This window comes from Phyllobates terribilis, unplaced genomic scaffold (assembly GCF_046119375.1).
Source record: "Phyllobates terribilis strain yellow unplaced genomic scaffold, ASM4611937v1 Scaffold_3__8_contigs__length_932513732, whole genome shotgun sequence".
Lineage (NCBI taxonomy): Eukaryota > Metazoa > Chordata > Amphibia > Anura > Dendrobatidae > Phyllobates > Phyllobates terribilis.
This window is the reverse complement of record NW_027362763.1, coordinates 647,553,863-647,570,292: the sequence shown is the minus strand read 5'-3', so window position 1 is coordinate 647,570,292 and position 16,430 is coordinate 647,553,863. Positions and strand designations below refer to the sequence as shown.

General features: G+C 53.2%; 1 protein-coding gene across 9 annotated transcripts in view; it reads left to right on the top strand.

Annotated features, from left to right (window-relative positions):
- The window catches only part of LOC141257273 (phosphofurin acidic cluster sorting protein 2-like), a 552,835-nt gene that overhangs the window by 270,261 nt on the left and 266,144 nt on the right, over positions 1–16,430 (top strand). The gene's annotated exons all lie outside the window — the stretch shown is intronic.

Genomic DNA, 16,430 nt, shown 5'->3' with positions numbered 1-16,430 from the left:
AACGCCTGGGCATGCTCCTGATGAGGCTGAGTATTGTGTGTGGCCTCCACGTGCCTGTATGACCTCCCTACAACGCCTGGGCATGCTCCTGATGAGTCTGAGTATTGTGTGTGGCCTCCACGTGCCTGTATGACCTCCCTACAACGCCTGGGCATGCTCCTGATGAGGCTGAGTATTGTGTGTGGCCTCCACGTGCCTGTATGACCTCCCTACAACGCCTGGGCATGCTCCTGATGAGTCTGAGTATTGTGTGTGGCCTCCACGTGCCTGTATGACCTCCCTACAACGCCTGGGCATGCTCCTGATGAGGCTGAGTATTGTGTGTGGCCTCCACGTGCCTGTATGACCTCCCTACAACGCCTGGGCATGCTCCTGATGAGTCTGAGTATTGTGTGTGGCCTCCACGTGCCTGTATGACCTCCATACAACGCCTGGGCATGCTCCTGATGAGGCTGAGTATTGTGTGTGGCCTCCACGTGCCTGTATGACCTCCCTACAACGCCTGGGCATGCTCCTGATGAGGCTGAGTATTGTGTGTGGCCTCCACGTGCCTGTATGACCTCCCTACAACGCCTGGGCATGCTCCTGATGAGGCTGAGTATTGTGTGTGGCCTCCACGTGCCTGTATGACCTCCCTACAACGCCTGGGCATGCTCCTGATGAGTCGGAGTATTGTGTGTGGCCTCCACGTGCCTGTATGACCTCCCTACAACGCCTGGGCATGCTCCTGATGAGGCTGAGCATTGTGTGTGGCCTCCACGTGCCTGTATGACCTCCCTACAACGCCTGGGCATGCTCCTGATGAGTCTGAGTATTGTGTGTGGCCTCCACGTGCCTGTATGACCTCCCTACAACGCCTGGGCATGTTCCTGATGAGGCTGAGTATTGTGTGTGGCCTCCACGTGCCTGTATGACCTCCCTACAACGCCTGGGCATGCTCCTGATGAGGCGGAGTATTGTGTGTGGCCTCCACGTGCCTGTATGACCTCCCTACAACGCCTGGGCATGCTCCTGATGAGGCTGAGTATTGTGTGTGGCCTCCACGTGCCTGTATGACCTCCCTACAACGCCTGGGCATGCTCCTGATGAGGCTGAGTATTGTGTGTGGCCTCCACGTGCCTGTATGACCTCCCTACAACACCTGGGCATGCTCCTGATGAGGCTGAGTATTGTGTGTGGCCTCCACGTACCTGTATGACCTCCCTACAACGCCTGGGCATGCTCCTGATGAGGCTGAGTATTGTGTGTGGCCTCCACGTGCCTGTATGACCTCCCTACAACGCCTGGACATGCTCCTGATGAGGCTGAGTATTGTGTGTGGCCTCCACGTGCCTGTATGACCTCCCTACAACGCATGGGCCTGCTCCTGATGAGGCTGAGTATTGTGTGTGGCCTCCACGTGCCTGTATGACCTCCCTACAATGCCTGGGCATGCTCCTGATGAGGCTGAGTATTGTGTGTGGCCTCCACGTGCCTGTATGACCTCTCTACAACGCCTGGACATGCTCCTGATGAGGCAGAGTATTGTGTGTGGCCTCCACGTGCCTGTATGACCTCCCTACAACGCCTGGGCATGCTCCTGATGAGGCTGAGTATTGTGTGTGGCCTCCACGTGCCTGTATTACCTCCCTACAACGCCTGGACATGCTCCTGATGAGGCTGAGTATTGTGTGTGGCCTCCACGTGCCTGTATGACCTCCCTACAACGCCTGGGCATGCTCCTGATGAGGCTGAGTATTGTGTGTGGCCTCCACGTGCCTGTATGACCTCCCTACAACGCATGGGCCTGCTCCTGATGAGGCTGAGTATTGTGTGTGGCCTCCACGTGCCTGTATGACCTCCCTACAACTCCTGGGCATGCTCCTGATGAGGCTGAGTATTGTGTGTGGCCTCCACGTGCCTGTATGACCTCCCTACAACGCCTGGGCATGCTCCTGATGAGGCTGAGTATTGTGTGTGGCCTCCACGTGCCTGTATGACCTCCCTACAAAGCCTGGGCATGCTCCTGATGAGGCTCAGTATTGTGTGTGGCCTCCACGTGCCTGTATGACCTCCCTACAACGCCTGGGCATGCTCCTGCTGAGGCTGAGTATTGTGTGTGGCCTCCACGTGCCTGTATGACCTCCCTACAACGCCTGGGCATGCTCCTGATGAGGCTCAGTATTGTGTGTGGCCTCCACGTGCCTGTATGACCTCCCTACAACGCCTGGGCATGCTCCTGATGAGGCTGAGTATTGTGTGTGGCCTCCACGTGCCTGTATGACCTCCCTATAACGCCTGGGCATGCTCCTTATGAGGCTGAGTATTGTGTGTGGCCTCCACGTGCCTGTATGACCTCCCTACAACGCCTGGGCATGCTCCTGATGAGTCTGAGTATTGTGTGTGGCCTCCACGTGCCTGTATGACCTCCCTACAACGCCTGGGCATGCTCTGATGAGGCTGAGTATTGTGTGTGGCCTCCACGTGCCTGTATGACCTCCCTACAACGCCTGGGCATGCTCCTGATGAGTCTGAGTATTGTGTGTGGCCTCCACGTGCCTGTATGACCTCCCTACAACGCCTGGGCATGCTCCTGATGAGGCTGAGTATTGTGTGTGGCCTCCACGTGCCTGTATGACCTCCCTACAACGCCTGGGCATGCTCCTGATGAGTCTGAGTATTGTGTGTGGCCTCCACGTGCCTGTATGACCTCCATACAACGCCTGGGCATGCTCCTGATGAGGCTGAGTATTGTGTGTGGCCTCCACGTGCCTGTATGACCTCCCTACAACGCCTGGGCATGCTCCTGATGAGGCTGAGTATTGTGTGTGGCCTCCACGTGCCTGTATGACCTCCCTACAACGCCTGGGCATGCTCCTGATGAGGCTGAGTATTGTGTGTGGCCTCCACGTGCCTGTATGACCTCCCTACAACGCCTGGGCATGCTCCTGATGAGTCTGAGTATTGTGTGTGGCCTCCACGTGCCTGTATGACCTCCCTACAACGCCTGGGCATGCTCCTGATGAGGCTGAGTATTGTGTGTGGCCTCCACGTGCCTGTATGACCTCCCTACAACGCCTGGGGCATGTTCCTGATGAGGCTGAGTATTGTGTGTGGCCTCCACGTGCCTGTATGACCTCCCTACAACGCCTGGGCATGCTCCTGATGAGGCGGAGTATTGTGTGTGGCCTCCACGTGCCTGTATGACCTCCCTACAATGCCTGGGCATGCTCCTGATGAGGCTGAGTATTGTGTGTGGCCTCCACGTGCCTGTATGACCTCCCTACAACGCATGGGCCTGCTCCTGATGAGGCTGAGTATTGTGTGTGGCCTCCACGTGCCTGTATGACCTCCCTACAATGCCTGGGCATGCTCCTGATGAGGCTGAGTATTGTGTGTGGCCTCCACGTGCCTGTATGACCTCTCTACAACGCCTGGACATGCTCCTGATGAGGCAGAGTATTGTGTGTGGCCTCCACGTGCCTGTATGACCTCCCTACAACGCCTGGGCATGCTCCTGATGAGGCTGAGTATTGTGTGTGGCCTCCACGTGCCTGTATTACCTCCCTACAACGCCTGGACATGCTCCTGATGAGGCTGAGTATTGTGTGTGGCCTCCACGTGCCTGTATGACCTCCCTACAACGCCTGGGCATGCTCCTGATGAGGCTGAGTATTGTGTGTGGCCTCCACGTGCCTGTATGACCTCCCTACAACGCATGGGCCTGCTCCTGATGAGGCTGAGTATTGTGTGTGGCCTCCACGTGCCTGTATGACCTCCCTACAACTCCTGGGCATGCTCCTGATGAGGCTGAGTATTGTGTGTGGCCTCCACGTGCCTGTATGACCTCCCTACAACGCCTGGGCATGCTCCTGATGAGGCTGAGTATTGTGTGTGGCCTCCACGTGCCTGTATGACCTCCCTACAAAGCCTGGGCATGCTCCTGATGAGGCTCAGTATTGTGTGTGGCCTCCACGTGCCTGTATGACCTCCCTACAACGCCTGGGCATGCTCCTGCTGAGGCTGAGTATTGTGTGTGGCCTCCACGTGCCTGTATGACCTCCCTACAACGCCTGGGCATGCTCCTGATGAGGCTCAGTATTGTGTGTGGCCTCCACGTGCCTGTATGACCTCCCTACAACGCCTGGGCATGCTCCTGATGAGGCTGAGTATTGTGTGTGGCCTCCACGTGCCTGTATGACCTCCCTATAACGCCTGGGCATGCTCCTTATGAGGCTGAGTATTGTGTGTGGCCTCCACGTGCCTGTATGACCTCCCTACAACGCCTGGGCATGCTCCTGATGAGTCTGAGTATTGTGTGTGGCCTCCACGTGCCTGTATGACCTCCCTACAACGCCTGGGCATGCTCCTGATGAGGCTGAGTATTGTGTGTGGCCTCCACGTGCCTGTATGACCTCCCTACAACGCCTGGGCATGCTCCTGATGAGTCTGAGTATTGTGTGTGGCCTCCACGTGCCTGTATGACCTCCCTACAACGCCTGGGCATGCTCCTGATGAGGCTGAGTATTGTGTGTGGCCTCCACGTGCCTGTATGACCTCCCTACAACGCCTGGGCATGCTCCTGATGAGTCTGAGTATTGTGTGTGGCCTCCACGTGCCTGTATGACCTCCATACAACGCCTGGGCATGCTCCTGATGAGGCTGAGTATTGTGTGTGGCCTCCACGTGCCTGTATGACCTCCCTACAACGCCTGGGCATGCTCCTGATGAGGCTGAGTATTGTGTGTGGCCTCCACGTGCCTGTATGACCTCCCTACAACGCCTGGGCATGCTCCTGATGAGGCTGAGTATTGTGTGTGGCCTCCACGTGCCTGTATGACCTCCCTACAACGCCTGGGCATGCTCCTGATGAGTCTGAGTATTGTGTGTGGCCTCCACGTGCCTGTATGACCTCCCTACAACGCCTGGGCATGCTCCTGATGAGGCTGAGTATTGTGTGTGGCCTCCACGTGCCTGTATGACCTCCCTACAACGCCTGGGCATGTTCCTGATGAGGCTGAGTATTGTGTGTGGCCTCCACGTGCCTGTATGACCTCCCTACAACGCCTGGGCATGCTCCTGATGAGGCGGAGTATTGTGTGTGGCCTCCACGTGCCTGTATGACCTCCCTACAATGCCTGGGCATGCTCCTGATGAGGCTGAGTATTGTGTGTGGCCTCCACGTGCCTGTATGACCTCCCTACAACGCATGGGCCTGCTCCTGATGAGGCTGAGTATTGTGTGTGGCCTCCACGTGCCTGTATGACCTCCCTACAACGCCTGGGCATGCTCCTGATGAGGCTGAGTATTGTGTGTGGCCTCCACGTGCCTGTATGACCTCCCTACAACGCCTGGGCATGCTCCTGATGAGGCTGAGTATTGTGTGTGGCCTCCACGTGCCTGTATGACCTCCCTACAACGCCTGGGCATGCTCCTGATGAGGCTGAGTATTGTGTGTGGCCTCCACGTGCCTGTATGACCTCCCTACAACACCTGGGCATGCTCCTGATGAGGCTGAGTATTGTGTGTGGCCTCCACGTGCCTGTATGACCTCCCTACAACGCCTGGGCATGCTCCTGATGAGGCTGAGTATTGTGTGTGGCCTCCACGTGCCTGTATGACCTCCCTACAACGCCTGGGCATGCTCCTGATGAGGCTGAGTATTGTGTGTGGCCTCCACGTGCCTGTATGACCTCCCTACAAAGCCTGGGCATGCTCCTGATGAGGCTCAGTATTGTGTGTGGCCTCCACGTGCCTGTATGACCTCCCTACAACGCCTGGGCATGCTCCTGCTGAGGCTGAGTATTGTGTGTGGCCTCCACGTGCCTGTATGACCTCCCTACAACGCCTGGGCATGCTCCTGATGAGGCTCAGTATTGTGTGTGGCCTCCACGTGCCTGTATGACCTCCCTACAACGCCTGGGCATGCTCCTGATGAGGCTGAGTATTGTGTGTGGCCTCCACGTGCCTGTATGACCTCCCTACAACGCCTGGGCATGCTCCTGATGAGGCTGAGTATTGTGTGTGGCCTCCACGTGCCTGTATGACCTCCCTACAACGCCTGGGCATGCTCCTGATGAGTCTGAGTATTGTGTGTGGCCTCCACGTGCCTGTATGACCTCCCTACAACGCCTGGGCATGCTCCTGATGAGTCTGAGTATTGTGTGTGGCCTCCACGTGCCTGTATGACCTCCCTACAACGCCTGGGCATGCTCCTGATGAGGCTGAGTATTGTGTGTGGCCTCCACGTGCCTGTATGACCTCCCTACAACGCCTGGGCATGCTCCTGATGAGTCTGAGTATTGTGTGTGGCCTCCACGTGCCTGTATGACCTCCCTACAACGCCTGGGCATGCTCCTGATGAGGCTGAGTATTGTGTGTGGCCTCCACGTGCCTGTATGACCTCCCTACAACGCCTGGGCATGCTCCTGATGAGGCTGAGTATTGTGTGTGGCCTCCACGTGCCTGTATGACCTCCCTACAACGCCTGGGCATGCTCCTGATGAGGCTGAGTATTGTGTGTGGCCTCCACGTGCCTGTATGACCTCCCTACAACGCCTGGGCATGCTCCTGATGAGTCTGAGTATTGTGTGTGGCCTCCACGTGCCTGTATGACCTCCCTACAACGCCTGGGCATGCTCCTGATGAGGCTGAGTATTGTGTGTGGCCTCCACGTGCCTGTATGACCTCCCTACAACGCCTGGGCATGCTCCTGATGAGTCTGAGTATTGTGTGTGGCCTCCACGTGCCTGTATGACCTCCCTACAACGCCTGGGCATGCTCCTGATGAGGCTGAGTATTGTGTGTGGCCTCCACGTGCCTGTATGACCTCCCTACAACGCCTGGGCATGTTCCTGATGAGGCTGAGTATTGTGTGTGGCCTCCACGTGCCTGTATGACCTCCCTACAACGCCTGGGCATGCTCCTGATGAGGCGGACTATTGTGTGTGGCCTCCACGTGCCTGTATGACCTCCCTACAACGCCTGGGCATGCTCCTGATGAGGCGGAGTATTGTGTGTGGCCTCCACGTGCCTGTATGACCTCCCTACAACGCCTGGGCATGCTCCTGATGAGGCTGAGTATTGTGTGTGGCCTCCACGTGCCTGTATGACCTCCCTACAACGCCTGGGCATGCTCCTGATGAGGCTGAGTATTGTGTGTGGCCTCCACGTGCCTGTATGACCTCCCTACAACGCCTGGGCATGCTCCTGATGAGGCGGAGTATTGTGTGTGGCCTCCACGTGCCTGTATGACCTCCCTACAACGCCTGGGCATGCTCCTGATGAGGCGGAGTATTGTGTGTGGCCTCCACGTGCCTGTATGACCTCCCTACAACGCCTGGGCATGCTCCTGATGAGGCTGAGTATTGTGTGTGGCCTCCACGTGTCTGTATGACCTCCCTACAACGCCTGGGCATGCTCCTGATGAGGCTGAGTATTGTGTGTGGCCTCCACGTGCCTGTATGACCTCCCTACAACGCCTGGGCATGCTCCTGATGAGGCTGAGTATTGTGTGTGGCCTCCACGTGCCTGTATGACCTCCCTACAACGCCTGGGCATGCTCCTGATGAGGTTGAGTATTGTGTGTGGTCTCCACGTGCCTGTATGACCTCCCTACAACGCCTGGGCATGCTCCTGATGAGGCTGAGTATTGTGTGTGGCCTCCACGTGCCTGTATGACCTCCCTACAACGCCTGGGCATGCTCCTGATGAGGCTGAGTATTGTGTGTGGCCTCCACGTGCCTGTATGACTTCCCTACAATGCCTGGGCATGCTCCTGATGAGGCTGAGTATTGTGTGTGGCCTCCACGTGCCTGTATGACCTCCCTACACCTCCTGGGCATGCTCCTGATGAGGCTGAGTATTGTGTGTGGCCTCCACGTGCCTGTATGACCTCCCTACAACGCCTGGACATGCTCCTGATGAGGCTGAGTATTGTGTGTGGCCTCCACGTGCCTGTATGACCTCCCTACAATGCCTGGGCATGCTCCTGATGAGGCTGAGTATTGTGTGTGGCCTCCACGTGCCTGTATGACCTCCCTACAACGTCTGGGCATGCTCCTGATGAGGCTGAGTATTGTGTGTGGCCTCCACGTGCCTGTATGACCTCCCTACAACGCCTGGGCATGTTCCTGATGAGGCTGAGTATTGTGTGTGGCCTCCACGTGCCTGTATGACCTCCCTACAACGCCTGGGCATGCTCCTGATGAGGCGGAGTATTGTGTGTGGCCTCCATGTGTCTGTATGACCTCCCTACAACGCCTGGGCATGCTCCTGATGAGGCTGAGTATTGTGTGTGGCCTCCACGTGCCTGTATGACCTCCCTACAACGCCTAGGCATGCTCCTGATGAGGCTGAGTATTGTGTGTGGCCTCCACGTGCCTGTATGACCTCCCTACAACGCCTGGGCATGCTCCTGATGAGGCTGAGTATTGTGTGTGGCCTCCACGTGCCTGTATGACCTCCCTACAACGCCTGGACATGCTCCTGATGAGGCGGAGTATTGTGTGTGGCCTCCACGTGCCTGTATGACCTCCCTACAACGTCTGGGCATGCTCCTGATGAGGCTGAGTATTGTGTGTGGCCTCCACGTGCCTGTATGACCTCCCTACAACGCCTGGGCATGCTCCTGATGAGGCTGAGTATTGTGTATGGCCTCCACGTGCCTGTATGACCTCCCTACAACGCCTGGGCATGCTCCTGATGAGGCTGAGTATTGTGTGTGGCCTCCACGTGCCTGTATGACCTCCCTACAACGCCTGGGCATGCTCCTGATGAGGCTGAGTATTGTGTGTGGCCTCCACGTGCCTGTATGACCTCCCTACAACGCCTGGGCATGCTCCTGATGAGGCTGAGTATTGTGTGTGGCCTCCACGTGCCTGTATGACCTCCCTACAACGCCTGGGCATGCTCCTGATGAGGCTGAGTATTGTGTGTGGCCTCCACGTGCCTGTATGACCTCCCTACAACGCCTGGGCATGCTCCTGATGAGGTTGAGTATTGTGTGTGGTCTCCACGTGCCTGTATGAACTCCCTACAACGCCTGGGCATGCTCCTGATGAGGCTGAGTATTGTGTGTGGCCTCCACGTGCCTGTATGACCTCCCTACAACGCCTGGGCATGCTCCTGATGAGGCTGAGTATTGTGTGTGGCCTCCACGTGCCTGTATGACCTCCCTACAATGCCTGGGCATGCTCCTGATGAGGCTGAGTATTGTGTGTGGCCTCCACGTGCCTGTATGACCTCCCTACAATGCCTGGGCATGCTCCTGATGAGGCTGAGTATTGTGTGTGGCCTCCATGTGCCTGTATGACCTCCCTACAACGCCTGGGCATGCTCCTGATGAGGCTGAGTATTGTGTGTGGCCTCCACGTGCCTGTATGACCTCCCTACAACGCCTGGGCATGCTCCTGATGAGGCTGAGTATTGTGTGTGGCCTCCACGTGCCTGTATGACCTCCCTACAACGTCTGGGCATGCTCCTGATGAGGCTGAGTATTGTGTGTGGCCTCCACGTGCCTGTATGACCTCCCTACAATGCCTGGGCATGCTCCTGATGAGGCTGAGTATTGTGTGTGGCCTCCACGTGCCTGTATGACCTCCCTACAATGCCTGGGCATGCTCCTGATGAGGCTGAGTATTGTGTGTGGCCTCCACGTGCCTGTATGACCTCCCTACAATGCCTGGGCATGCTCCTGATGAGGCTGAGTATTGTGTGTGGCCTCCACGTGCCTGTATGACCTCCCTACAACGCCTGGGCATGCTCCTGATGAGGCTGAGTATTGTGTGTGGCCTCCACGTGCCTGTATGACCTCCCTACAACGCCTGGGCATGCTCCTGATGAGGCTGAGTATTGTGTGTGGCCTCCACGTGCCTGTATGACCTCCCTACAACGCCTGGGCATGCTCCTGATGAGGTTGAGTATTGTGTGTGGTCTCTACGTGCCTGTATGACCTCCCTACAACGCCTGGGCATGCTCCTGATGAGGCTGAGTATTGTGTGTGGCCTCCACGTGCCTGTATGACCTCCCTACAACGCCTGGGCATGCTCCTGATGAGTCTGAGTATTGTGTGTGGCCTCCACGTGCCTGTATGACCTCCCTACAACGCCTGGGCATGCTCCTGATGAGGCTGAGTATTGTGTGTGGCCTCCACGTGCCTGTATGACCTCCCTACACCGCCTGGGCATGCTCCTGATGAGGCTGAGTATTGTGTGTGGCCTCCACGTGCCTGTATGACCTCCCTACAACGCCTGGGCATGCTCCTGATGAGGCTGAGTATTGTGTGTGGCCTCCATGTGCCTGTATGACCTCCCTACAACGTCTGGGCATGCTCCTGATGAGACTGAGTATTGTGTGTGGCCTCCACGTGCCTGTATGACCTCCCTACAACGCCTGGGCATGCTCCTGATGAGGCTGAGTATTGTGTGTGGCCTCCACGTGCCTGTATGACCTCCCTACAACGCCTGGGCATGCTCCTGATGAGGCTGAGTATTGTGTGTGGCCTCCACGTGCCTGTATGACCTCCCTACAACACCTGGGCATGCTCCTGATGAGGCTGAGTATTGTGTGTGGCCTCCACGTGCCTGTATGACCTCCCTACAATGTCTGGGCATGCTCCTGATGAGGCTGAGTATTGTGTGTGGCCTCCACGTGCCTGTATGACCTCCCTACAATGCCTGGGCATGCTCCTGATGAGGCTGAGTATTGTGTGTGGCCTCCACGTGCCTGTATGACCTCCCTACAATGCCTGGGCATGCTCCTGATGAGGCTGAGTATTGTGTGTGGCCTCCACGTGCCTGTATGACCTCCCTACATCGCCTGGGCATGCTCTTGATGAGGCTGAGTATTGTGTGTGGCCTCCACGTGCCTGTATGACCTCCCTACAACGCCTGGGCATGCTCCTGATGAGGCTGAGTATTGTGTGTGGCCTCCACGTGCCTGTATGACCTCCCTACAACGCCTGGGCCTGCTCCTGATGAGGCTGAGTATTGTGTGTGGCCTCCACGTGCCTGTATGACCTCCCTACAACGCCTGGCATGCTCCTGATGAGGCTGAGTATTGTGTGTGGCCTCCACGTGCCTGTATGACCTCGCTACAACGCCTGGGCATGCTCCTGATGAGGCTGAGTATTGTGTGTGGCCTCCACGTGCCTGTATGACCTCCCTACAATGCCTGGACATGCTCCTGATGAGGCTCAGTATTGTGTGTGGCCTCCACGTGCCTGTATGACCTCCCTACAACGCCTGGGCATGCTCCTGATGAGGCTGAGTATTGTGTGTGGCCTCCACGTGCCTGTATGACCTCCCTACAACGCCTGGGCATGCTCCTGATGAGGCTCAGTATTGTGTGTGGCCTCCACATGCCTGTATGACCTCCCTATAATGCCTGGGCATGCTCCTGATGAAGTTGCGGTGGTCTCCTGTGGGATATCCTCCCAGACCTGGACTAAAGCATCCGCCAACTCCTGGACAGTCTGTGGTGCAACGTGACGTTGGTGGATGGAGCGAGACATGATGTCCAGATGTGCTCAATTGGATTCAGGTCTGGGGAACGGGCGGGCCAGTCCATAGCTTCAATGCCTTCATCTTGCAGGAACTGCTGACACACTCCAGCCACATGAGGTCTGGCATTGTCCTGCATTAGGAAGAACCCAGGGCCAACCGCAGCAGCATATGGTCTCACAAGGGGTCTGAGGATCTCATCTCGGTACCTAATGGCAGTCAGGCTACCTCTGGCGAGCACATGGAGGGCTGTGCAGCCCTCCAAAGAAATGCCACCCCACACCATTACTGACCCACTGCCAAACCGGTCATGCTGAAGGATGTTGCAGGCAGCAGATCGCTCTCCACGGCGTCTCCAGACTCTGTCACGTCTGTCACATGTGCTCAGTGTGAACCTGCTTTCATCTGTGAAGAGCCCAGGGCGCCAGTGGCCACTTTGCCTATCCTGGTGTTCTGTGGCAAATGCCAAGCGTCCTGCACGGTGTTGGGCTGTGAGCACAACCCCCATCTGTGGACGTCGGGCCCTCATACCACCCTCATGGAGTCAGTTTCTAACCATTTGCGCAGACACATGCACTTTTGTGGCCTGCTGCATGTCATTTTGCAGGGCTCTGGCAGTGCTCTTCCTGTTCCTCCTTGCACAAAGGCAGAGGTAGCGGTCCTGCTGCTGGGTTGTTGTCCTCCTATGGCCCCCTCCGCGTCTCCTGGTGTACTGGCCTGTCTCCTGGTAGCGCCTCCAGCGTCTGGACACTACGCTGACAGACACAGCAAACCTTCTTGCCACAGCTCGCATTGATGGGATGAGCTGCACTACCTGAGCAACTTCTGTGGGTTTTAGAGTCTGTCTCATGCTACCACGAGTGTGAAAGCACAACCAACATTCAAAAGTGACCAAAACATCAGCCCGAAAGCATTGGTACTGAGATGTGGTCTGCGGTCCCCACCTGCAGAACCACTCCTTTATTGAGGGGGTCTTGATAATTGCCAATAATTTCCATCTATTGTCTATTCCATTTGCACAGCAGCATGTGAAATTGATTGTCAATCAGTGTTGCTTCCTAAGTGGACAGTTTGATGTCACATTAGTGTCATTTCCTTGGAGCTATATTCTGTTGTGTAGGTGTTCCCGTTATGTTTTTGAGCAGTGTATATAGCTGAATCAGCTTATTATTAACAGATGAAGAGAAAAATGACGGAGACTCCAAAACTTCCTCCTCCCCTATATTCAGGATCAGAAGTCTCCACTTATTTTTTGCTGGTAAAGGGGTCTGATCTAAGCCTGTTGTATACAAGCTGGATATAAGACCTTGTGGGCTTGAGATTTAAGTGTTCCTATTAAGGGGAATGAGGAAAGAGTTTGATTTATTTCTAGATTTTGTAGGTGAGATCTGAGCCCGGTTCTAAGTTGGAGGAACCTGAAGAATTCAGATCTTGGAATTTTGAATTTATTTTGCACCTGTTGAAATGACATCAGTATAGACCCTTCATAAATGTCTCTTAACAAATAGACCCCACTAGCTATCCAAAAGGGGGCGGACGGATGTCCCACTAATGTCGCCAAGTAGGGATTCCCCCATATCGGCATTTGAGCTATAACCTGTGTAAAGTCAATCCTTTTCTTTGCCTGTTTCCATACCGTTCTCGCCAATCTATATAAGGGTAACAACTTAATGGCAGTAGATTTATTCAATTCTAGAAAACCCAATAACAACCAGTGCCCAAAACGTGTGCCAAGTGGTTCTCAGCATTCGGTAACTGGGCGTCAGGCATCCAGCTGCGGGTCGCCGTTAGTTCACCTGCTAATACAGATGGACATCGGGCAGAGCTGCTCCTCCCGTATCTTTAGGCCTTTGAAGGGTAGATAACCTGAGTTTAGGTCTGGAGTTCCCCCAAATAAATGTGGACATCAAAGAGTTAAGAGATGTGAAGAATGTTTTAGGGAGCGGTACTGCGCTATGTTGTAATATATAGTTACATTTAGGGAGTAAGATCATCTTAATTAAGGTAATCCTTCCCGACACTGATGGCGGTAATCTCCCCCACAAGGAGAATTTGCACTTAGCGTATTCTAATAAAGGGAGGACATTACTGGAGAGGTCCTCTCTATCGTTCCTTACAATCATAATTCCCAGGTATCTAAACCCTGACACTACAGGTAGAGGAGAGAACGTTTCCAGATCAGCATTCAGAGAGGGCGACAGAGACAGAAGAGAATCATAGAATCATAGAATCATAGAATGGTAGAGTTGGAAGGGACCTCCTGGGTCATCTGGTCCAACCCCCTGCTCAAAGCAGGATTCACTAGATCATCTCAGACAGATGTCTGTCCAGCCTCTGTTTGAAGACGTCCATTGAAGGGGAACTCACCACCTCTCGTGGCAGCCTGTTCCACTCATTAATCACCCTAACTGTCAAAAAGTTTTTTCTAATATCTAATCTGTGTCTCCTCCCATTTAGTTTCATCCCATTGCTTCTAGTCTTTCCTTGTGCAAATGAGAATAAAGATGATCCTTCTACAATGTGACAGCCCTTGACATATTTGTAGACAGCTATTAAGTCTCCTCTCAGTCTTCTTTTTTGCAAGCTAAACATTCCTAAATCCTGCAACCGTTCCTCATAGGACATGGTTTGCAGACCAGTCACCATTCTGGTGGCTCTTCTCTGAACTTGCTCCAGTTTGTCGATGTCTTTTTTAAAATGTGGTGCCCAAAACTGTACACAGTATTCCAGATAAGGTCTGACCAAAGAGGAGTAAAGACCGATAATGACTTCACGTGATCTAGACTGTATGCTTCTGTTAATACATCCCAGAATTGTATTTGCCTTTTTTGCTGCTGCATCACACTGTTGACTCATGTTCAGTCTATGATCTATTAGTATACCTAAGTCTTTTTCACATGTACTGTTGCTTAGCTCTATTCCTCCCATTCTGTATATGCTTTTTTCATTTTTATTGCCCAGATGTAGTACTTTGCATTTTTCCCTGTTAAAAACCATTCTGTTGGTTGCTGCCCACTGCTCCAGTTTATTTAGGTCTTTTTGAATCCTCTCTCTCTCTTCTCTAGTATTAGCTATCCCTCCTAGCTTTGTGTCATCAGCAAATTTAATCAGTTTACCCTCAATTCCTTCATCTAAATCATTGATAAAGATGTTGAACAATACAGGTCCCAGGACAGAGCCCTGTGGTACCCCACTTGAGACATTCATCCAGCTGGATGTGAAGCCATTTACAACCACCCTTTGAGTCCGATCACTAAGCCAGTTATGAATCCACCTAACAGTTGCCTGGTCCATTGCATACTTGGTCATTTTTTCAATAAGGATGATGTGAGATACTTTGTCAAATGCTTTGCTGAAGTCAAGATATACTATATCTACAGCATTTCCCTGATCCACCCAGTCAGTGATTCTGTCATAGAAGGAAATTAAGTTAGTCTGACATGACTTGTTAGTTACAAACCCATGCTGACTCTGGTTAATTACTTCATTCTTATCCATGTACTTACATACATGTTGTTTAATAATTTGTTCAAAGATCTTTCCTGGTATAGAAGTCAGACTCACCGGCCTATAGTTCCCTGGGTCCACCTTCTTCCCCTTTTTGAAGATAGGAACAACATTTGCTCTTCTCCAGAGAAGACTTATCCCTATATATGAAAAGGCCCGAATATTCACTAAACTTCTCAATAGTAGATATAACAGATGGGAGGACATTACTGGAGAGGTCCTCTCTATCGTTCCTTACAATCATAATTCCCAGGTATCTAAACCCTGACACTACAGGTAGAGGAGAGAACGTTTCCAGATCAGCATTCAGAGAGGGCGACAGAGACAGAAGAGAAGACTTATCCCAATATATAAAGAGGCCCGAATATTCACTAAACTTCTCAATAGTAGATATAACAGATGGGAGGACATTACTGGAGAGGTCCTCTCTATCATTCCTATCAATCATAATTCCCAGGTATCTGAACCCTGACACTACAGGTAGAGGAGAGAACGTTTCCAGATCAGTATTCAGAGAGGGCGACAGAGACAGAAGAGAAGACTTATCCCTATATATGAAAAGGCCCGAATATTCACTAAACTTCTCAATAGTAGATATAACAGATGGGAGGACATTACTGGAGAGGTCCTCTCTATCGTTCCTTACAATTATAATTCCCAGGTGTTTGAACCCTGACACTACAGGTAAAGTAGAGAACGTTTCCAGATCAGCATTCAGAGAGGGCGACAGAGACAGAAGAGAAGACTTATCCCAATATATGAAGAGGCCCGAATATTCACTAAACTTCTCAATAGTAGATATAACAGATGGGAGGACATTACTGGAGAGGTCCTCTCTATCGTTCCTTACAATTATAATTCCCAGGTGTTTGAACCCTGACACTACAGGTAGAGGAGAGAACGTTTCCAGATCAGCATTCAGAGAGGGCGACAGAGACAGAAGAGAAGACTTATCCCTATATATATAGAGGCCCGAATATTCACTAAACTTCTCAATAGTAGATATAACAGATGGGAGGACATTACTGGAGAGGTCCTCTCTATCGTTCCTTACAATTATAATTCCCAGGTGTTTGAACCCTGACACTACAGGTAAAGGAGAGAACTTTTCCAGATCAGCATTCAGAGAGGGCGACAGAGACAGAAGAGAAGACTTATCCCAATATATGAAGAGGCCCGAATATTCACTAAACTTCTCAATAGTAGATATAACAGATGGGAGAGTATTACTCGAGAGGTCCTCTCTATCATTCCTATCAATCATAATTCCCAGGTATCTGAACCCTGACACTACAGGTAGAGGAGAGAACGTTTCCAGATCAGCATTCAGAGAGGGCGACAGAGACAGAAGAGAAGACTTATCCCAATATATGAAGAGGCCCGAATATTCACTAAACTTCTCAATAGTAGATATAACAGATGGGAGGACATTACTGGAGAGGT